This window comes from Felis catus, chromosome A2 (assembly GCF_018350175.1).
Source record: "Felis catus isolate Fca126 chromosome A2, F.catus_Fca126_mat1.0, whole genome shotgun sequence".
NCBI classification, from domain to species: Eukaryota; Metazoa; Chordata; class Mammalia; order Carnivora; family Felidae; genus Felis; species Felis catus.
Genome location: NC_058369.1, coordinates 40,578,709 through 40,602,103, shown reverse-complemented (window position 1 = coordinate 40,602,103; position 23,395 = coordinate 40,578,709). Strand labels below are relative to the sequence as shown.

The 23,395-nt window shown below is 41.5% G+C and overlaps 1 protein-coding gene across 2 annotated transcripts in view; it reads left to right on the top strand.

Annotated features, from left to right (window-relative positions):
• PDZRN3 (PDZ domain containing ring finger 3) overlaps positions 1–23,395 on the top strand; it is a 240,896-nt gene that overhangs the window by 22,675 nt on the left and 194,826 nt on the right. The gene's annotated exons all lie outside the window — the stretch shown is intronic.

The window sequence follows — 23,395 nt, the reverse complement described above, 5'->3', positions numbered from 1 at the left end:
TTCCTTTAGCCTTGCATCTGTTTTGTGGGCTTCAGTTACAGTTTTGTGCGAAAGCCGTTGGAGAGTTGTCTGTTAGTTAGAACCAGATGAGCAACCCCTGTTGTGCACATTGTGTCGGTGTTCACGTTGGTTCCCAGGGTAAGATCGTGGCAGCTCTGGGGCTTGCTCATGTCCTCCCAGCTCGCGGCACACAGTTACTGCTACAAATGCATCGTTCTGTCTTCTGTTGCCGGTTTTACCAAGTGATGGTCCAGGGATGTGCAGGCAAAGTTTGATAGGATAGTCACTCACATCATTCCCAACTCTCTCTATTCAGTTCTTCATGGAGCATTTTAAGGTTTTATAGAGCAGGTTTGTGGATTTTCTATGGAGGAAGTAGATCTCCTGGCCCACCATCCAACACACTGGAATAGGGTCACATAGATGGCCTCAGATGCCCCAGGTTGCCCAAAGGGAGACAGTTACTCATTGTCTCCTTGTATGGGCTCTTGGTGCAAAGTTGGATACAAATGACTGTTTTCTGCTGCTTTTTTTGATCATTTTGATTGCTCTTTTAATGGGTAAATACATGGACTAAGTGGTTGGTTGTCCTGTGAGGAAGAAACTAAATAGGAGAATCCTAGGTAATATGTTGAATCCCACAAGAAACTTTCCAAGGCCATAGCCATGTAACACGGCACATTAAACGGGGAACAGGAAAAGCAGCACTGTTGGTATTCCAAACACATTAGTGTAGCGTCTGTATTTCTTGAGTGTTTTCATGGTCCGTTTCAAAACTTTGGGCTGAGTGGGAACTCTATGAGATAAGCCATGAGTGGAGTTCATGTAACCCACTGGAATTTGGCCACATGCTTCTCCCCAGAGAAAGGAACATTAGGAAGACAGAGAACAAAGTCTGGCTTTCCATTCTTGTTTGAATGAATTCTGCAATGTGCGAAGCAGAACACTTCAGGATCATTTATGTCCTCAGGAAAACATGCAGTTAAACGTCACCAGGAAAACAAACTGAAGATGTTAGGGTCTAAGAGTCACTTTTCTGCGGGAGCGGGTACATCGTGGTCACTTATGTATTAAAGGGATACTTGATTTTGTTTTAAGGACATTATTAATATTGTTACATCCCCATTGACTTTTTGAAGCATTCTTAAACTTGGAGCTCTTTTTACTGCATGTTTTAGGGTCAATCTTTGTATTTCCCAGGTCAGGGGAGTGGATTTTCCCGAAGAGCAATTGGCTTGGACAAGAGCACTTTCTCAAGAGCTCAAAGGCATACTTACTGTCTTTTTTTTTTTTTTTTTTTCTTTTTGTCTGAGAGAGAAAGAATACATTTTCTGAGGCTATTGTTCAGAAAGATAAGTACAGCTTCCGTTGCCAGGGGTTTGGTGGAACAGCCAGTTTCTCTAAGTAATGGAATTTCATTGCTCTTATGTTTTGCAAATGAGAAATCTACAGCTGGGCAGGATTTTCTCTTGGCAGAGGGGGGATCTGTATTTGAAATGTTGAGGATGGTTTCTGGTAAGTCACATTCCCCTTTTGGACAGTATGTAAAATATGAATCATGTCCCAGTGTTGAGATGGAAAGAAGGATGATCGCAACAGAGAAACAACATATGTGTCATTGCAATCGACACACCGTGCCCTTCTCTGTTAAACCCTGATCTCCTTTGACGTGATACGGTAATTCCCGTGACTGAAAAAAGTGTACCCTGCTTCACCTCGTCTGTGTTGGAGTTGATTACTGGGCACGAATTTGATGATTTTAACTGTGTCTGTGTTTCATCACTAAGGAGAGTCAGGCGCTTTCTACTTTCCTACCATATTTCTTCCTTTTCGGGGGAGTGGGCCAACTACCAGCAGACCTTCCCCGTAAGAACTTTCATTCTCATGAAAGGGTACTTCTGTGAAATCCACGGAGACTCACTGAGTCTCATGCTTTACTGCAGTCTTTAGGCTCTTGCTGCTGCTGTCTGCTCCCTGAGACCAAAGCCAGGCCGCCTCCCTTCAGTTTTTTTCTAACAAATAGTGTTTCACTGCCCCCGATACTATCGTGAAACGAAATTTACAAAGAAAGTAATAGATGCATACACCCCTACTTGTAAGATCTCTATGTACTGTAATAGAAAACTGAAAATGAAGATAACTGATAATAAATCCCACGTATCGGGGTGTATGTGTGCAGACACGGTGACGTTTGAAGGTACCCTGAAGGTGCCAGGTGCTGGCGCCCCCTGCTAGACCCAACCTGATGTACCAGCTGGAGAGGCTGCCAGAGCGGGAAGGTGGTGCTGGGGGCTCTGGCACTGGGAGCCCTGTCGCCATCCGAGATTGAATTTTCTGCAGTGGCGAACAGATTGTGGTTGAGTTCTGGCACAACCAAGTCCAGTCTTCTTGTGACTTGCACACTTCCGTGTTTGTGTGTGTGTGTGTATTTTTAATGTGTGCTGAAATAAACATAACTCAATCTTGACCATTTAACTATTTTTAGTCTTACCCTTCTGTGGCATTTACACGGTCATGCAGCCATCACCACTATCCATCTCCAGAGGTTTCCCATCTTCCTTCAGTGAAACTCCCCGTGAAACAACTCCGTGCTCTTTCTGCCCCCAGCTCCTGGCAACCACCATTCTACTTTCTGTTTCTGTAGGCACTCCGTGTAAGTGGAATCATGCAATATTGCTCCTTTTGTGTCTGGCTCATTCCATCTGACATGATTCATCCTCTAGGTTCATCCCTATTGTAAGATATATCAGAATTGCTTCCTTCTTATGGCTAAATACTATCCCACTGTGTATTGATGCCTATACCACATTTCGTTTATCTCTGTATTGACGGACACTGGGTTTGCTCCCACTTTTTGACTATTGTGAATAATGCTGCTATGAACAAGGGTGTACAATCTGTATATATTTAACTGAAAAAAAAAACCCTTAGTGTGTAAATACGAAACAGAGTTAGGTTCTCCACTCCAATAATTGTAAAACGTCTGTTATTTTACCTTCACAAAAGTCTGGCAGGATTTGTGTCAGTTGCATTGGAGGCTTAATGTGCATTGCATGGGACTGTGTGCATTGTAGGACTTGGAGCCTCCTTGGCCCCCTCCCCAATCCTTGTGCCAGTGAATGCCCTCACAGATTTCCAGCACTACCTCAGGGAATGGTGGGGGTACCAGAGAGAATCACTGGACTAGAGATTTATCTTACTCCAAAACCTTATGATGCACAGTGAGTTGCTCAGGAGCAGAGCTGTGAATGTGCCCCCCCTTCTAGCCTGACTGCTGGATTTTTCTGTCTGGGGGCCCTCAAGGCCTGAGAAGGCCTGAGCTGGCTCATTCTGGGGCTAGAAGTCTTGGGCCCCCTCTGATCAAGTGTCTTCCCAGCCCACATAGCTACAGCTTTGGAGCCTGACTGTTCCAGGAGCCCACACCCAATATTTGCATCCCGTGTCCTCCTGTCTGCTTTGGATTGGAACAGACAGATTGTTGTGCCCACCCTACCTCACATCTGACACTGAGATACAGCAAGCTCCAACTTACTCAGTATTTCCTTGTGATTGTGTGTGTGTGTGTGTGTGTGTGTGTGTGTGTGTTTTCTCCCTGTCCTTAATTATGAGCTGCCTCAGACCCTTTTCATAACTTCTCACCTCACCTTTGATTGCATATAGTCAGCTCCTCTTTAGAAATTTAATTTCCCCACAGTACCTTTTGTGTACCATAAATACCCCAGTGGTTTAGTTTCTGTGCCTCAGAGCCTAGTCTGCTTTATGAACTCCCTTTCAAAGACAACGCACTACTCTTCATATCTTAGTACCACCACATTTCTTAAAGGAACTTTGCTTTTGTCCTTTGTAACAGTTTGAAACCTTTGGAAAAATCTGCCCAGTGCCAGCTGAGTATGTGTTAACCAATGTAAACAGAATCCATCACAAATAGAGTGTTGTTTTCTGTGACCTCTAGAGTCGACTCTGGACCACCAGTCACATTCTGCCCAATTCTACTGTAAGTGATTTGGAGAAACCAAAAGGTGAAAAATCACATATGGTTGATATTACCCTGAAAATCCCTTAGGGATGTTCCATGTGGGGAGCATACATCTCTCCCTGAGTCCATCCAGCCGATTTCCCTAGCATTGGAGCATCTCGCTGTTCCCTCAGTTGACTACCATATGAGGTATTTGACTTGTTATGCAAATACCTCATTGGGCATAGTGCTCATGCCAAGAAAAGCACAGCAAAACCAAAGCCTACTAGGAAACTGGCAAATTCACTTGGAGGCATGTGCTATTGGTATATTAGTTTCTTGGTTCAATTTTTTTTTTTTTTTTTTTTTTGTAGCTACATGGCTGGCATGGCAAATGCATGACCACATGATGTAGTTCCAGAGCAACTCTTAAACCACTTGTAGAGGCTGTCCACATTTATTTATTTATTTATTGATGGCCAGTTTTCAGGCTTCTTAGGCTGGAGAACTGAGCTCACAGCTGCATTGTGCGAGACTCCCCTGTGGTAGTGAGCATACTTGTGTGACAGTTGTTGGGTTAAATGCAGTGTCCTGTTGTACTTGGAGAGTGCAGATGTGGAGTGCAGTGAAAGTGGACGGTGGCCCAGAGCCATTATTTTGTACCGTCGCCTGTAAATACAGGTTCCCCTTGAAAGCGTGAGGATATGAAGACCCACGGTTGTGGTCACAGAGGCCGTGAGACCTCAGCGGCTTTTGTGTACTCCAGTTACTCTGTTTTGTTTGCTGTAGGTCTGGTTAGCCTGTCATTGCTAATAAGGCTGGGTTGCAGGACGGACCAGAAAGCTTTAACAATACCTTCCCTTCCAGAACCAGGCTTTGATAGAACACGAGATTTTACCATTTGTTATTGTTAGAAGATACTGTTCTGAGACCAATAAAAATTGCAGAATGGCCTATCATTCACCTGATGAAGCATTTATTTAAAAAAAAAAAAAAACAACAACTTGGGGTGCCTGGGTGACTCGGTCGGTTTAGCGTCTGACTTCAGTTCAGGTCATGATCTCGAGGTTCTTGAGTTTGAGGCCTGTGATGGGCTCTGTGCCAACAGCTCGGAGCCTGTAGCCTGCTTTGGATGCTGTGTCTCCCTCTGTCTCTGCCCCTCCTCCAGTCACGCTCTGTCTTTGTCTCTGTCTCTCTCTCAAAAAAAAAAAAAATTAAAAAAAAATTACTGTCTTTTATTAAGACTTTTTTAATTATCATATTGACTTTTATTTTGACATAATTTCAGATATATGTAAACGAATTCCTGCATAATCTTTTCCCAGATTTGCCAAATATTGACATCTATTACATTTACTTGAATTCTTTTCTCTATCTACTCTTAATCCCTAAATATATCAGTGTGTGTGTTTTTTTTAGCAGTAAGATGTTACCTTACAGAACTGTAGTACAGTTGTCTAAATCAGGAAATTCACATGGGGGGGTGTCCTTAATCTACCAAATTTATTCAGATTTCACTAATAATCTTTATAATGTCCATTACAGTGAGAGAAAATCTTAGATCATATGTTTTATTTAGTTGTCATATTTCTTTAGTGTCTCTTACTTGACAGCATTTGTTGAAGTTTTTTGTATTTTACAGAAAAGGTCATTTGTAGAGTGCCTCTCAGTTTGGATCTGTTTGTTGCTCATGAATATGGATTTAGGTCATATATTTTGAATGGGAGTACCACAGAAGTGATAGTGTGTCCTTCTCAGCACATCCTGTTGGGAGTCACATGATGTCAATTGGTGACATAAATTTGGACTGCTTGGTTCAAGTCCTGTCTGCCAGACTTCTCCACTATCCAGTTGTTGTTTTCTCCTTTACCTCGTATCTTACAGGGGGATATTTTGTGGCTATGTAAATATTTCGCTGCTCCTCAAACTTTAATACACTGGTTTTAGCATTCTTTTATGGTTTTTACTTGAATTGATCAGTATTAGGGTGGTTGACAAATGGTCATTTTCTAACTGCATTCCTTCTGTGTTTATTAGTTGGCTTTCCACTATAAAAAAGAGTACTCTTTCCCCTGCTAAAAGTCAGTCTTTTTGGTGTTGACATGTAAAATGCAGCGAACACCTCCATAGTATTTGGTTTTGTTTTTTTTTTCTTCTCCTGCCCCTCTGTTGAACCATTTTCATTTTACCCTAATGTCCTGTACTAAAGCAATGGAAGACACTGGCAAAATGATGTTCCTCTAAAATGCAGCCAATTTCTTTCATCCTAATGGTGGAAAAAGCCCTGTGTTTTAGATCAAGATGCCCAAGTTGAAGTTGTGCCCAGTTACTGACTCTGTGGTCTTGGTATCCTCAGTGGTGAGCCTTGATTTCTTCATCTCTAAAAGAGGAAGAGCATTACTGTCTCCCTTACCTGTCATGCTGTGTGGGTGGATCAAGGAGATAATGCAGGTCGAAAGATTGTTGCTATTAAGTACAAATAGGAAGAATTGATTTTCTTTTAAATTAAAATTTTAGCTTCTGACCCAAGAACTTAATACCAAAGCTAAACATAGAAGTCAGCAAAAATAATTTTGACATCTGTTTTCCTCTTACGTGTTTTGGCAAGGATATAGTGCTGCTATAGGATCATTGAGAAAACTCTGACCTGTTTCAAGGAGTAGTCGTCTTTGGAATTAACGTTGTGACCAGTTAAAACCAAATATACCCTCTCTGATCTATATTAATTGCTTTCTAATGACTGTACTGATGTATTAACTTTGTTATGTGTATTAGTGTTGTTGCTGTCTTACTATTGGGCTATTAAAACTAGTTTTTGGAAAAAAAAAAAAAACAAGAACAAGTAGGTTTTCACTGAACATCTTTGTAACAGACATCCCTGCACACCAGCCAGATAAACATACAACTTAGATGAAGAACAGAACATATGGCATGATGCAATTTGTGTATTTTAAAAGCATTTCTATATATTTGTCTTTTCATAGGAAAAATCCTCTGAGCTAATAAACATTTTATAGTTCTTAATTTTGTGGGGGATTGGGGGGAGACTTGAAATTTCTGAAGTCAGCTCATATGTGGAACTTGAGAAACTTCATAGAAGACGATGGGGGAAGGGAAGGGGAAAAAATAGTTACAAACAGAGAGGGAGGAAGGGAGGTAGTCAAACCAAAAGAAATTCTTTTTTTTTTTTTTTTTTTAATCATTTGTTTATTTTTGAGAGAGAGGAACAGAGTGTAAGCAGGGGAGGGGCAGAGAGAGGAGACACAGAATCTGAAGGAGGCTCCAGGCTCTGAGCTGTCAGCACAGAGCCCAACACGGGGCTGGAACTCAAGAGCTGTGAGATCATGACCTGAGCCTGAGTCAGATGCTTAACAGGCTGAGCCACCCAGATGCCCCAACCATAAGAGACCCTTAAATACAGAGAACAAACTGAGGGTTGATGGGCGGGGGAGAGGGGAAAATGGGTGATGGGCATTGAGGAGGGCACTTGTTGGGATGAGCACTGGGTGTTGTATGGAAGCTATGAATCACTGAAATCTACCCCCAAAACCAAGAGCACACTGTACACGCTGGATGTTAGCCAATTTGACAATAAGTTTTATTAAAAAGAAAAAAAAGATGGCAAAGCTAAACAGTAAAAATAAAAAAATAAATTTCTCAAGTAACATTAATGTTGGAAGTCTCCAAAGTGAGCATTAGTTTGGTAATCCATAAATAAGTAAAGATGAAACATGTGATGTTGGAAGTTTCTTCTCAGTTTTTTAAAAATTTTTTTATTAAAAAGATTTTTTTTCTTACGTTTATTTTTTTTTGAGAGAGAGAGAGAGACCAAGCACGAGTGGGGGAAAAGCAGAGAGAGCATGGGACACAGAATCCAAAGCAGGCTCCAGGCTCTGAGCTGTCAGCACAGAGCCCGATGCAGGGCTCGAGCCCATGACCATGGGATCATGACCTGAGCCACCCAGGCGTGACTTTCTTCTTCGTTTTGAATGTCACAAGGCTGGCTCCTGCTCATAGTTCCTGAAAACGTTATTTGACGTTCTCATGTCTGAAAGCTCATGGCCTCTGCCCCATGTATGGACACGTGCAGGCAGCTAGCTTTATGCTGAAACTCTGGAATCAGGGCCCTGGACACTCCTCTTTGGCAGAGCACCTCCCCCCTATTCTCAGCTTAAGTTGAGAATAGTTCGCTTAAGTTGAGAATAGTTCAAAGTTCGCTGATGTTGGCCTGTGTACTTGTGCAGGAGTTCCGGCTCTACTGAAGTTTTAAATCTATCCCTCATGGTCCTCTTTTAATAAAAAGATTTAATTAGATCACCCACAGAGTACTTGAAAATCTAGAATAAATCAGAAGGGACTGGTGTCCCCGTTAAATTTTCTGAATAAAAATTAGGCCAAAAAAAGTATAATTTGGTAATTTCCCAAGGAAAACAAAATAAAACCGCAAACCTTTTGATAGCTGTACAGATAAAATGCATTTTATATTCACTCATCTTCTTTACACATGATGTCTAGACACTTAACCTTTAAGTATTGGGGGGGGGTTTTGAGAACAATTTTCTTTAAAATTAGGTTTTGTCTTTCTGTCACTATAAGGCAAAGAGAGCTGGAGAGACACAGGTCTGGGGACCCTTCAGAGCACCAGACTGACATCATTTTGGAAACAGAAACTAAGCCTATTGCCTGTAGATTAGGGTGCGGTGAGCAGGAGGAGGGAGCGTTGATTTGGAAATTGTCAGTGCAAATTGCAAATGGGAAGACTTGGGGCGGATGGCAGCTGTGTGTGCTGATTTGCCATTATGCCACTTTCACTGGGGACTCTGAATACCCCGGGGGGGGGGGGTGGGAAGTGGCGGCAGCGTTTCCTCTAATGATGATGAATGGTTCCCAGGAGCCTCACCAGGAAGCGCAGCTGGGACAGAGCCTGTCTCCCTCTGCCACACCGAGTGCCACACCGCTCCAAGGAGACCTTTTTACCATTTACCCATCTTTGTCTATTTTGGTAGCCGTTTGAACTGCACAGAGTCTGTGTCCCACCCCTTTTCTCCTGAGGGTGGCACTCCCTGCTGTCTTTTTGGCTCCTCTGATTCTTTTAACTTCCATCTTTCATCGCTTCCTCTTTGCCTGCTGGTGCTAGGGAGTCATTTGACAGCTCTTGCCGGGTAGGGGAACTGAGAGCTTACGCATGTTGGTTTTCCAACTCCTCTTCCACCTCTCAAAAGAGACCTTCTGCTGCGTTTTAAAATGTGCTAAATATATATGTTTTTTGTTTTTCAATCCTTCGAGAAACTCTAGGAACGGAATCAATTTTGACAGTCTCTAATCAAAGAAAACAATTTTTATTCTTTTCACAGAATGATTGTTACTAAGAAATACCGTGTTTCCAGACACCATGATTTTTTTTTTTTGCTGTGAGACTTTCTGTTTTATTTTACTTATTTATTTTTTAATATAATTTATTGTCAAACTGGTTCACATCCAGTGTGTACAGTGTGCTCTTGATTTTGGGGTGGATTCCTGTGACTCATCGCTTACATACAACGCCCAGTGCTCATCCCGACAAGTGCCTTCCTCACTGCCCATCACCCATTTTCCCCTCTCCTCCACCCATCAACCCTCAGTTTGTTCCCTGTGTTTAAGAGTCTCTTATGGTTTGCCTCTCTCCCTTTCTGTAACTATTTTTCCCCTTCTCTTCTGCCATGGTCTTCTGTTAAGTTTCTCAAGTTCCACATATGAGTGAAAACATATGATACCTGTCTGTCTCTGACTGAGTTATTTCACTCAGCATAATACCTTCCAGTTCCGCCCACGTTGCTGCAAATGGCATGATTTCATTCTTTCTCATGGTCAAGTAGTGTTCCATTGCATATATAAACCACATCTTCTTTATCCATTCATCAGTTGGTGGGCACTTGGGCTCTTTCCATAATTTGGCTGTGGTTGAAAGTGCTGCTATGAACATTGGGGTACATGTGCCCCTATGCATCAGCACTCCTGTATCCTTTGGATAAATTCCCAGGAGTGCTATTGTGTAGGGTAGTTGTATTTTTAAGTTTTTAAGGAACCTCCACACTGCTTTCTGGAGTGGCTGCACCAGTTTGCATTCCCACCAGCAGTGGAAGAGGTTTCCCATTTCTCCACGTCGTTACCAACATCTGTTGTTTCCTGAGTTGTTCATTTTAGCCACTCTGACCGGTGTGAGGTGGTATCTCAGTATGGTTTTGATTTGTATTTCTCTGATGAGGAGTGATATTGAGCATCTTTTTATGTGTCTGTTAGCCATCTGGATGTCTTTTTGGAAGAGTGTCTATTCATGTCTTCTGCCCGTTTCTTCACTGGATTATTTGTTTTTCGGGTGTGGAGTTTGGTAAGTTCTTTATAGATTTTGGATACTAACCCTTCATCCAATACGTCATTTGCAAATACCTCTTCCCATTCTGTCGGTTGTCTTTTAGTTTTGTTGATTGTCTCCTTTGCAGTACAGAAACTTTTAATCTTGATGAGGTCCCAATAGTTCATTTTTGCTTTTAATTCCCTTCCCTGCCTTTGGAGGTGTGTCGAGCAAGAAATTGCTGTGGCTCAGATCACAGAGGTTGTTGCCTGCTTTCTCCTCTAGGGTTTTGATGGTTTCTTACATTTAGGTATTTGATCCATTTTGAGTTCATTTTTGTGTATGGTTTAAGAAAGTGGTCTAGTGTCAGTCTTCGGCATGTTGCTATCCAGTTCTCCCAACACCATTTGCTAAAAAGACTGTCTTTTTTCTGTTGGATACTCTTTCCTGCTTTATCAAAGATCAGTTGGCCATCCATTTGTGGGTTCACTTCTGTGTTCTGTATTCTATTCCATTGGTCTGTATGTCCATTTTTGTGCCAGTACCATACTGTCTTGATGATTACAGCTTTGTAGTAGAGGCTAAAGCCAGACACAACAATTTGAGAATTTATTAGGCAGACACTTGGAACTCCTACCTAAAAAATTATTAGGTGTTTGTTTAAAAATTTGGGAGGAAGGTGATTATATAGAATGATACGGTTGTGGCTTATTGAAATTTTTCAGGTTGTGGGAATGCCCAGGTGGCCCAGTCTGATGAGTGTCCAACTCTTGATTTCAGCTCAGGTCATGATTCCAGGGTCATGGGATCAAGTCCCATGTCAGCCTCAGCACTCAGTATGGAGCCTGCTTAAGATTGTCTCTTTCCCTGTGCCTTTGCCCCTCTCCCCAGCTCACATGCTCACTCTCTCTCTCTCTCTCTCTCAAAATAAAAATAAAATCTTAAAAAAAATCTTGATGTTGTGTGATTCTTAGGATAGTAGTGGAAGAGAAATCCTTGGCTAGTGTTTTATCTCTTTGTGGATGTGAATCAAATTCCCCTTATTATGAGAGAGATCAGGATCCATAGAGAGCTAAACTGTGGTCCCTGACTGTAGGGTGTTTACCTGTAAGGCCAGTATATAGAACAAGATGGCTGACACTAGGGTTATAAGAAAGCCGGTCAGTACATAGAATGGTTAAGAGTCACACACTCTGAAATTAGAGCAAATTTTGAATTCTAGTCCTGCCATTTGCTATTGCTAGCCTTAAAACTACCAGCTATTTTTCCAGAAAAAGGTGGGTTTATCTGGGAAGAGTAGAGAATTGGAATCTGGGATAAGCAAGCTACAGCAAATCTATAGGCAAGTTCAACAAACCAGAGAGGAACATTATTGTATGAAAAAGGAGGAGGAAGTTGGGAAGAGTTGTTTTGAATAAAATTACATTAAAGGGAATCAGGAATTCAGGGTGATGATGATTTCTCTTTGGCTAAGTTGCCAGGGGTATTTGATTTCCTGTAGGAGATATAACATGTATCTTCCCCTACTGGGGTTTTTCTTACAGAGTTCTGTAATTGACAGTTCTTCTTGTAATTGACGTTGAGTGGTGGTACAGCTCTCCCTACCCGCTTCTCCTTCTACCATCTCAAGTCTACTTTAGCGAGGTTTCCCTGTCTAAATTTTCACACTACCCTCATGACCTTGGGCAAGCTTATTATTATTTCCGGGCACTGCTTTCTTCTGTAAAATATGGACACTGTTTCATATATTATAAGGTTGCTCTAGTAAAGAAAATAATGCATGTGTCTGAATACTGTAAATTTGGCCCCAGAATAAACACTCGCCAGGTGGTTAGCTTTGCTGGGTTGTTTCCTGTAGTTGTGTAGAGGCTGGCCTGGAGGGACCTTGCAGCGAGCTCAAGCTTTGATGATGATTGTATGGCACAGTTTCGTGAGCCTGAAATTACAGTTGTGAGTAGATCATTTTAATTTGGTTTGGAGTTCTTTTTTAAGTTAGTGACCTTTTGAATCTGGATTGAGAAAGAGCTGTCACTTCCTAAGGCCATATAAATCACAGTAATTGATCAATCAGAAATAATTCTTAATTTACATCATAGTGTGAACAACATGGTAATTCATTGCATATGTGCTGACTTAAGTGTTCTAAAAATAAAGTAAAACAATTGCGTGTTTAATATCAGCTATTTTTAAAATGCCAGAACAGAATAAGATTTCCATTTTTAAGTTGACTCATGAAGAATGTTGGGATTTTCTTAAAACTGTGAAGGGTTTCTTTGACTACCTCATCCCTTAAGATTACAAGTCACATTTAATTTCTTTCTGTATCTTGATGCTAATATAATACACCAGTGTAGAAAAATTGAAAAATACAATAAAGTATAGAGATGAAACTAGAAACCGTTACTGATAGTAAGCATTGTCTCTTTAAAAAAATTTTTTTTAATGATGTTTGTTTATTTTTGAGAGAGAGAGAGAGAGTGAGAGTGAGTGGAGGAAGGGCAGAGAGAGGGAGACACAGAATCGGAAGCAGGCTCCAGGCTCTGAGCTGTCAGCACAGAGCTCGACGTGGGGCTCGAACTCACAGACTGTGAGATCATGACCAGAGCCAAAGTCAGACACTTACCTGACTGAGCCTCCGGGGCGCCCCAGTAAGCGTTGTCTTGACAAAAAGAGAGGAAGAGATACAATCGCCTGTGTGCCAGGATCTGATGGGGCATGGAAATTCCATAAGGGACACATATTTATTACTTGTTTTTAAACTGTCTTAACTGGGAACAGCCAAATAAAATAGGATTAAGTACGATTTTGTTGTGGCATTGTTAATGGATTTCTAATGCTTTATATCATTTTTGGAAATACGCTTATCAGAACGTTTGGTGAGTATTGATGTTCATGGTGACTTAGAAGAGATTGTGGGTGATAAAGGAATTGTAGAGGAGGAGGAATCAAGCAAGAAAAAAAGTATTTCATCATATTTTTATTGAAAGCTCCTGATACTATCAATAGAGCAACATCTGAACTTTCTTCCGTGATTGAAAGGTAAGTTTGACTTACCTTCTACTTCATTGTTTCCTTCTAGAGGACTAGTGGTGATGGTATCACAAGCTGGTGACGGTTTTAATTTCTCCATTTGGTGTCCTAATCAGCGTCTTGGTATCTAGAGAACTAATTTCCTTTGCTGTATGAACCAGCAGAAGGAAAGTGATCACACAGGACGTTAAATGCTAAGTTTCATGGAATCATGTTCACAGAAATGTTGCCTTAATCTTGGCGTTGGGGTTTTAATGAAGTTCTAAATGACACTTTAACTTATATTACTAGACAGAGTCCTTTAATTTACTGTGTTTTGACACATAAAAGTTTTTGATTGCCTAAAGAGCTTGTAAAGTAATAGGTTTTACATATATGTATCTGTGTGACTCTCTATGAATGTATGAATCTCTGGGTAAGTGTGTATGCCTGAATACATAGCCCTTCCTTAAATTAACGTGAGTCACTTGCGAGATTTGCTTTTATTTTGTATGAGTCACTCAATGGAGACTCAAGACCAATTGAAGGTCTAAGCTATTTTTAATATAATCCCTGTTTGGTAGGTAACCTTGGTTTATACTCTGTAAGAAAGGAAAGGAGAATCCTGTGGGCAGATGGTATTATGTAAAATAGAGGCAAGGAAATCTTTGTTGTGACAAAGTGACTTAATTACCTGTGAAGCCTATTCATAGGTAAATGTAGGTTACTTGGCCATATATACTCAGTCTCCTAAGTGAAATGCAGTCTCATCTGCTGAACTCACTAGATTTAATAGAACATACAGGGAATTACACTAATTCAGAGAGAAGAAGAGAAGAAAGGAAGTTGCTCTTTCTATCAAAATATTTTCCTTTTCCCCCTTTAGTTAGTTTGAAAGTTAAGTACATATAAGCATCCTTTGCTTTTTGCCATAATTAGAACATTAAAGGCATTCAATATGAGCTGTTGGTAGGTTTTTGTTATAACTGATCCCAGTTCTAAGTGAGCTCTCAAAGCTTAAAATAGAGGTTTAAGGAGAGAAAAATCTGATAAGCTTCCATTCGTTCTGAATCCGTTTATTCCAGTCTTGTTAAGCGTGATACATGGGAGAAATACAAGCCAGAGGGTGTAAAAACAATGTCATATTATTTCCCTGAAGGACCAGCCATGAAACTTCCATGAACATACGTGGGAGAGGAAATTAGGCCTTGGCATACACCGCAGGGCAGGAGAGAGAGTGCACCCTCATCTGCAGAAAATCGGAGTGATGGATGGTCAGTTAGGCCTGTGTAGCATTTCGTACTGATCAGCAAACTGAAACAAGTGTTTGTCAAACTTCAGTCATCTATCTTCTTACCATCTCTGTGCCACCTGTTTTTGTGAAATACCTAACATTGTTTTAAAGCAACATACATTTGTTTAACTTAAACTTATTTAAAAAAAAATTTTTTTTTAACGTTTATTTTATTTTTGAGACAGAGAGAGCCAGAGCATGAACAGGGGAGGGTCAGAGAGAGGGAGACACAGAATCTGAAACAGGCTCCAGGCTCTGAGCTGTCAGCACAGAGCCTGATGCGGGGCTCGAACTCACGGACCGTGAGATCATGACCTGAGCCGAAGTCGGACGGTCAACCGACTAAGCCACCCAGGCGCCCCTAACTTAAACTTATTTTAAAAAGGAGACTGTGTCATGATTGTAAGTGGAAAGTCATTTTCATGTGGTGTAAAGAGAAGATAGTAATAAAAATAAAAACAATGAAAGGGTAGAGTTGGTAAATTTCAGCTTGTACTATCACTGGCTGATCACTGATCCTGAGCCTTGTTTTCTCTATGAGAGCAAAATTATTCTTTGGATTCATAAGGATGATGACTGGAAGCAAGCCCCAGGAGAGATTTGGGGTGTGGACCCCATTCTAATCTTCCTTTGGGTCATGGTTAATGAGTGGACTCAGGCTGTGAAAATGCATAATGATGTAGTACACGTAAGGTTTATTGACTTCCTATACGTATGTCACACCTAGACGGTTTTATTCCTAAAAATGATGTTACCCGCATTTAGGCCCCATATTGTTTCTGTCCCGTCCACATTGCTTGGAAATTTACAACAGAAAGGTGTGCTCATTAGGTCCGTCAAGGTCCTTGAAAAGCATAGCCCAGAACCACCTACAGTACATGTCGCCTGTTTGTGACTTCATCTTTCCTGTGTGGCCATGAGCCAGTCTGAGCTAACTGCTCTGTGCAGCTACTTAAGTTTGTTTGGTTGAGGAATGAGGAGCTTTTAGAGATTACAGTCCACTACAGAGAAAAATAATTCCATCATTGTTAAAGAACTTCAGAGGCAAAAGGTGAATATTAGTGTCATAAGCTGCAAATCAGGGATTCCATCGTTGATCAACTTTTATTTGTCTTTATACATTAAAAAACAACAACAACAACAACCATGCTGTGGGTAGGCGTTCCAATCGTAGCTGTAGTTTGAATTCCATTCCATTCATAGTTTGTAGTATGAACATTTGTCGATTGATGCAACCCAAACATGGATCTAGGAACTGCTTGGGGTACAGAATGAATAAGTCACAGGAGTGAAAGGTACAGCATAGGAAATACAGTTAGTGGTGTTGTTTAGGACTGTGGTGACAGAAGGTAGCTACTTTGGGGTTAGCACGGCATAATGTATAGCTTTATCAGAGCATCACTATGTTGTACACCTGCAATTAATGTAACACTGTGTCACCTACACTTCAGTAATGCAAACACCTGGAACAGCTTGTGGAGACTGCTCTTCCAAAGACTGACAGTAAGAAATAGGTTTTATGTAAAAACAAGTGAGAGTGGGTCCTGGTGCATATGCACAAAAATTGAAAAAATGTTGATGAGAGATACTTGACTAGATGCAGCAGTCTGGTATTTCTGTTTTATTCTTGTCTTTTTTTCATGCTCTTTGCCGCCCACCAAGTTGATGGCATGGCTCACTAAAGGGCAGTGACCAGCAGTTTAAAAACCTTCTGCTCTGGAGGACAGAGCATGTTGATAACTTCCATGTTGATAGCAGATGTGTTTTTCGGATATTATCCCTTGGAATCTGTCAGATTTGCTGAAAGCATGCCTAGGTCTCAGCTCTTACAAGAAGAATGGAGTCAAATGTGACATTAGAATGTATGACCATATTTGCAAAAAAAAGTCTCATTACCTATCAACTTTCCCCTTACAAAGTTCTTGCCTGAGGCAAAGTTCACAGGCTGTGCACGTCCACCAACAGACGGATGGCATTAGTGGTCACTTGTGTTATAATAGACGTACCACACAGGGACCTAAGTGCAGCCTGTGGAAGCCTAACTTGTTTCTAAGAGTGAAGCTTTCATGTGCAGGGTCATCTCTCTGATGAGATTTGTGTCTGACTGATGTTCAGGGTGGATGCTTCGTGTGGTAGGGGTCATCATTGCCTTCCAGAGTCTATGGAGAAGTGGGTAAGCTGTACCCAGATAGGCTTCTCAATTCAGCATTTGTTAGACCCTACTGGTCAGGTGTCCCTGTGACGTTCATAGGTCATTAATGAAGGACCAAGGAGAGTCCCGTGTGAGGATAAGCACCCGGGATGGGAGACACATTGATAGAGCCGTGTATTTGCTGTGTTCCTGGGACCTACCACTGCGTCTGCTGCAGAGTATTCAACCAGTAAATATCCATTTCCTGAGTTGGAAATAGATTTTCAAGTCACACGATCCACTTCTGAGGGTAAAACTGCAGGAGGTCTAACATTAGAAGCATTAGAGGCAGGTGACACTATGTCATGAGGTCTCCGGGGAATTGGAGACTTTGACAACACCTCCTGCAGACAGGTGGAATCTGCCAGTTGTCCATCCCAGAATAGCAGTGGCTTAAAATAGACCTCGCTGTCAGTGCCAGGGGGATTTAGGAGTAGAGTTCCTTTATTTGGAAACAAGGGAGTAAATTGGCTTGCCAGAGGAAAATCGTGAAGAAGCCCTATTTTGCCCCCACCTTTTTTTAAAAGATAAATATAAAGATAGCCTAAAAAAATAAAGAGTTGAATTTTTGGTATAACACATTAGGTTTTATAAACTAAAGTTAAGAAAAACTCTACAGCATTTATGAATTGTAATCTTTATGTTTTAGGTAAACCCTTTTTTTAAAAATTTACTTTTATTTTTTTATTTTTGAGAGAGAGAGAGAGAGAGAGAGAGAGAGAGAGTGTGTGTGTTGGAGTGGGGGAGGGGCAGAGAGAGAGGGAGACACAGAATCTGAAGCAGGCTCCAGGCTCCGAGCTGTCAGCACAGAGGCCATTGGGCTCAAACTCACGAGCCACCAGTTCAAGACCTGAGCCTGAGTCGGAAGCTTAACCAACTGAGCCACCCAGGTGCCCCTAAGTAAACCCTTTTTCTTATTAGTCATGTTTAGCAATAAGATTTAGTAAACTGTGTTACCTCCAGTTAATTAAATTTATGTGCAGTAAAGTTAGCTTGTTTGTTTGTATGTGTTTTTTGCTTATGAAGCTGAAGTCTTTACTATCCTGTTTGGATAATAAATAACTCTGGTCATCTTTGTCTTCTGTCTCGCTGGCCTTGGTCTTGTCTTCCTAAAGGGCCCCATTTTAGGAACATAAAATTGATAGCAACTTCCAGCAAGTTCTGGAAGATGCCTTCACTCCTTTTTCAAGTGTGCAGTTTTCTTAGATGAAAGTTTAGCCACTATCGTTGCCATGGAATTTTCATACGTGTTCCAGGAAATAATTCCTTTACCACAATTGCTTGATTAAACCAACTTGCCAGTGAAGCAGTAAACCCCAGTGGAACTTTCTGAGGGCTTCTTTGGAGGGGAATAGAAATGAAGCATTAAAGAAAGGCCTGGGGAATGGTCTTCACTGCTCCTTTACCATCAGTCCCACTCCCCAGGAGGGATCTGATGAGGGAGGTGATGTTTGAAGCCTGTTGGACTAAACAGATATATGTTACCTTTCTCCTGTTAACCTTTCTTCTGAGACGTTTGAGATTTGTGTTCTGTGCTGAACTAATGAGAAAAAGGTGACAAGCTGGAAATAGATGAGTGTCCTCATAGAATGAATAAAAGGCTAAAAACGGTGTGAATGTTAATATACATGAAGACATCAGATAGAAATTTCTTAGTAGACATTTCCTGCTGTGTTTCCCAGTAACATCTGCTAACAGAAAGTTTAAAACATGAATTCCTATGCTTTGGAATGCTAAGAGTAATAAGACAGAACAGCTATCTTAATTTTTTCATTTGAACACTTGAGCCAAGAAAAGAAGCTAAATTTGTTGTGAGTCGGGCGTCTGCTTGTACGTTTATATGCCGGCCAGCTGAAACCTGAAATGTTCCCTCTGGAAGGTGGAGGCAATCTCATCCTGAAAGTTTACTTTGAAAACAGCAACAACAAAAACATAACTTTTTGTTAGAGGTTTCAGAAGGAGAAAACAAGAACAGTGCAGTTTCTCTCTTCTCTTGGGCAGGGGGGGAATGGCAGAGTTCATTGAAAGGGACATTTTTAAAAGTAAGTGATGTGTGTTACAGAGGTTGTAAGGATAATACTAAGCTCTGTGCATAATGAGCCACTTTCATTGACATTTGGTGATTTTGAATGCATTTGATGTACCGTTTTGCCTAGCTTGATACCCGGATGAGAATGTACAATATTAAGAATAGAATGCAGTATGATGTTTGTATCTCCTTTAGAGAAACTGCCATGAAATGTGGTTTAAGGAGGTCCTGTAAGTAACACGAGAATCTAAACCAGAAGAACTCTAGACGGATTGAAAGTAAATGTTTGAAGGAACTTTAAGAAAACAAACAACAACTAGGAGGTTTTATTAATAATTTTTTCTTTTTCTTCTAAATCAGGTTCCATTTATTTTCTTCGCACAGACATGCGCACACACACCATTAAATAGAGCATCCAGTCACGAAATAAAACTGGGTGACTTTTGCTAGAAATGTAGCTGTTGCCTTAATTGAGCAAAACGCGTCAGGAGCTGACGTTCAGCTCCAGAGTGGGAGCGGTCTGTTGGAAAACAGTACCCTCTTCCTGGGAGAAGGTGGTTCTTCTCTTATTTCTCTCCTCTGTCATTTTAACCCCATGGCACCCAAAGTTCAGTAGTGACCACAGAAGATGCTCCTGTCACAGGAATGCCAGATTCTGCTTGTTAAGAGCATTGAAGCAAACTCTGTGGTTATAAATGGCATGCTTTTTTTTTTCCCCCTGTCCTTCTCCCCCCCCCCCCCCCCCCCCCATTCACCACACCAGACAGAGGGAAGGAATGTCCTGGCCTTGTCAGGGAGAGAAAAGAAGTGCCATGGCACTGGAAGTGAAAACATAAAGCTAATTGTTGATGGTGTAATGTTACAGACCACCAACGAGACACTGCCAGAACTTGAGGTCTGTTAGATCTTGGGGGAAACAGAAATGCCATTTTGATTTAATTTAAGAGAGTCCTAAAAGTGGTGGTAGACACGTTGCTAAACATCCCTGGTTTCTGGAGATTAGAAAGAAGTTTTTTTTTGTGACATTAGGGTCACCTGTAGGTTTAATAGGCTGGTCATGGGACTCCCATGATCAGAGCCTGGTGTGGGGCCCTTCATTCATTCATAAGCTAATGGGATACTCACTGTCTGAGCCATGCATCTGGGATGCAAATGCTGTTGGCCACTCAGTGAAGAGCCCTGTGGTTCAGGTGAGTCGAGCCCTTGAGGTTACCTTGTCCTATTTTACTTGTGGCATTTCCTCCTCCTCTTTGATTAAATTTTGTTTTGAGTGCTGAAAGTACTTCTGGGTGAAGAGAAGCTCCTGGCCGACGGGGCTTTTTTGTGGGGCGTAACTGGCTGGACACATGGGGAGAGATGGGCAGAGGGTGCTGAACGTCATAGAGGGGCTAGTTTGGGGTATCCAAGCGAGTGCACATGTATGTCCCCACACGAAAAGGCCTGGGAACTGGTGCTGAGAAAATTGACTGCTGGCTCGAGGCTGTTTTGGCTGTATCACTTGTTACGTGGTACACACAGATTGTCCTATAGAACTTACCTTCTCTAAAGACCTTCCACAGCCGCAGTATTTGAACAGCAGAGTGTCTGTAGTGGGTAAGAGTAAACTAGCTGCATGGGTTTGAATCCCAGCTCTGGTACTCTTAGCTGTGTTAGCCTTGGGCAAGTTACCCAACTTCTCGGAACCTTCATTTTCTTGCCTGAAAAATGAGGGTGAGGGCATCTATCTCAGAAGTTACGTGTGTGGCTTCAATCATGTAATATGTCTTAAGTTTTTAGAAGCCCTCAGAAGAGTTCTTCGCACATGGCAAGTACTCAGTGACGTTGTTACTATTGAGTCATTCTTACAGTTTCCATTTGTTGAGCACCTGTTGTGTGTCGGGGAGTGAAGTTGGTTATCCTGATGAATTTTGTATCCTTCACGCTGTTTCCATTTTACGGCAGACACCACAGAGACTCAGCTCAGTGCCATATCTAGCCATTAATGAGTCCCCATCTGGCTCTGTCGCTTTTCTGTCCAGCCAGACCCATGCCAGTGCAAACTGTTTAAGCCTCATTAAATGAATACACATATTAAAAAACTACATCTGTGACATATATGTCACTTGTATATTTTATATTGAGTATAAAGAATTCATTAAAAAAAAAACTTAGTGTAGGTAAGGGGAATGATCAAAATTTGTATACAGGTTGTCAGCAGTGGCTTACTTTAGAGGGTGGAAAGGGGTGGCTTCCGAAATCTTTCTATTATAATATTTAGTTGTCTTTTTCTCTCTCTCTTTAAAAAGACTCTTTTATTGAACATACTACCACCCAATTGTAAAGTTATGTGCAGTTGCCCGAATCATTGAACCATTGAAGTTTTATTTTTTTTTTAATTTTTCTCATCTTTATTTTTGAGGGAGAGAGAGAGAGACAGAGACACAGAGTGCCAGTGGGAGAAGGCAGAGAGAGAGGGAGACACAGAATCCGAAGGAGGCTCCAGGCTCTGAGTGGTCAGCACAGAGCCTGACGTTGGGCTCGAACTCATGAATGGCAAGACCATGACCTGAGCCAAAGTCGGACACTCAACCTACTGAGCCACCCAGGTGCCCCTGAACCAGTGAAGTTTTAAAATGAGAAAGACCATTCTCTGCCTACCTTTCTTTCCTTTTCCTACTCTGTGCTGTGAGGTAAGCAGTGTTTCAGCCTGGCACATATCCTTCCACAGCCTTCTGCATCATTATACAAAAATAGAAACATACCCACGCATATGGGATGTTGGATTTTTCTTTTTTAGATCATTGTCTTTACACAAATGGAATCCTACTGTACTCATTTTTTACTTTCTTTAACAGTATGTTCTGCACATACCATAAATAGATCCAGATTTAAGTCATTGGTTTTAATGGACGCATGTGATTTCATCATATGAATGTAACCTCAGCTTATTCTCTGGCACATGTATTGACAGATCCTTCAATTATTTTGCAACATTTGCCTCTGCAAACAGTCCTGTAAGCATGTCTTTGTACGTATGTACTTCCTTTGGTCCTAGGGTTTGGACCCCAAGAACTACGTGTACTGTATACATTCATATAATTTTGCAGTTTTATTTTCTACCATGAGCAGATTATTTCTTTATAATCAGAAAGATTTCAAGTAAAATACATAGAGCTCGATTTTCACACATTCACACCCACACACAGACATACCACACAAACTCCAAAGCCAGCATGAAGGATTTATCTTCCAAAAGCAGAGTCACATTTATTCAAAGATTAATGTAACATTGTTGGGTGTTCAGCATTGGGTTTCTGTGGTAAAAAAAAAAAAAAAATGTGTAAAGACATATGGTCATGGCACAGAGAGTGTTTTTGTTATTTTAAAATTTGGGGGAAACTGGCAAACACAGTGAGCAGACCATAAGTTCTCTTTGCCTACTCAGCTGAGTGGAAGAAAGCTACACACACACACACACACACACACACACACACACACACACACGTGTGCGTGTGCACACAAACCTCTTGAAAAGAATCCCAAAGTTACATCACTTATACTTTTTCAAGGGCTGTTCTGTATATGGGAGTAGGTTTGACCTTAAAAATGTATAGTTAGGTAAACCTCAGACTCCAGAATTCATCCTCTTTCTGCCCCCCCCCCAGAAAGGGCATTTTACTGAAATAAAACCCATGGCTGGTTGCTTCTGGGGTGTTGCTTCTGAAGTTGTTGACTGGATACTCTAAAGTCGGCCGTATTGGATTTCTGAATTGGTTTGAGGTAAATTTCATTGTTATGCAGCAAGATATAATTCAAACCAGTCTCTGGAAAAATAACAATTACAGAACACAGTCGTTTATGGGGAATTAGCAAACCCACAGATAGGGTACGTGGGGAGGTCCGTGTGCACTTTGTGTAGTCGGACTGAGGTCGAGATGAAATAAAAGCCCTATTTTGAGACTTAGGCTGTGTGTCAGGATACTGCCTTGTAGGTAAAATGGCCACAGGAAAGACCCTGGTGTTACTTGGGTAAGTAAACCTTTTTTTAAATTTTTTTTATTTTTTTTATTTTTGAGACAGAGACAGAGCATGAATGGGGGAGGGTCAGAGTGAGAGGGAGACACAGAATCCAAAACAGGCTCCAGGCTCTGAGCTGTCAGCACAGAGCCCATCGCGGGGCTCGAACTCACAGAGTGCGAGATCATGACCTGAGCCGAAGTCAGACGTTTAACCAACTGAGCCACCCAGGTGCCCCAGTAACTAAACCTTTTGGATGGAGTCCAGTCCACCCTTCTCCTATTTGTGTCGAATTCCACTCTGTGGGGATTAGTGATGTCACAGGGTCATTGTGAGTAAATGGTGGGTAAGGCCTAAGTCAAAGAGTAATGGCACATGCTCTCAGCTTAGGAGGAGGAGGAGCTAACTGCTGACACGTTTGCCCATCTACCTCAGCATGCCTCGTGAGCTTGATTTGCACACAAGGCACAAGGACTGTGTTAGCTCTCATCTCAGTAATGCTTTGTGGTTCAGGGGAGACAGACCCCTCAATAAGGATGTGATGAGAGTTTTGGATCTTCTTGCCAAAAAATGCACATCCTCCTCTTCTC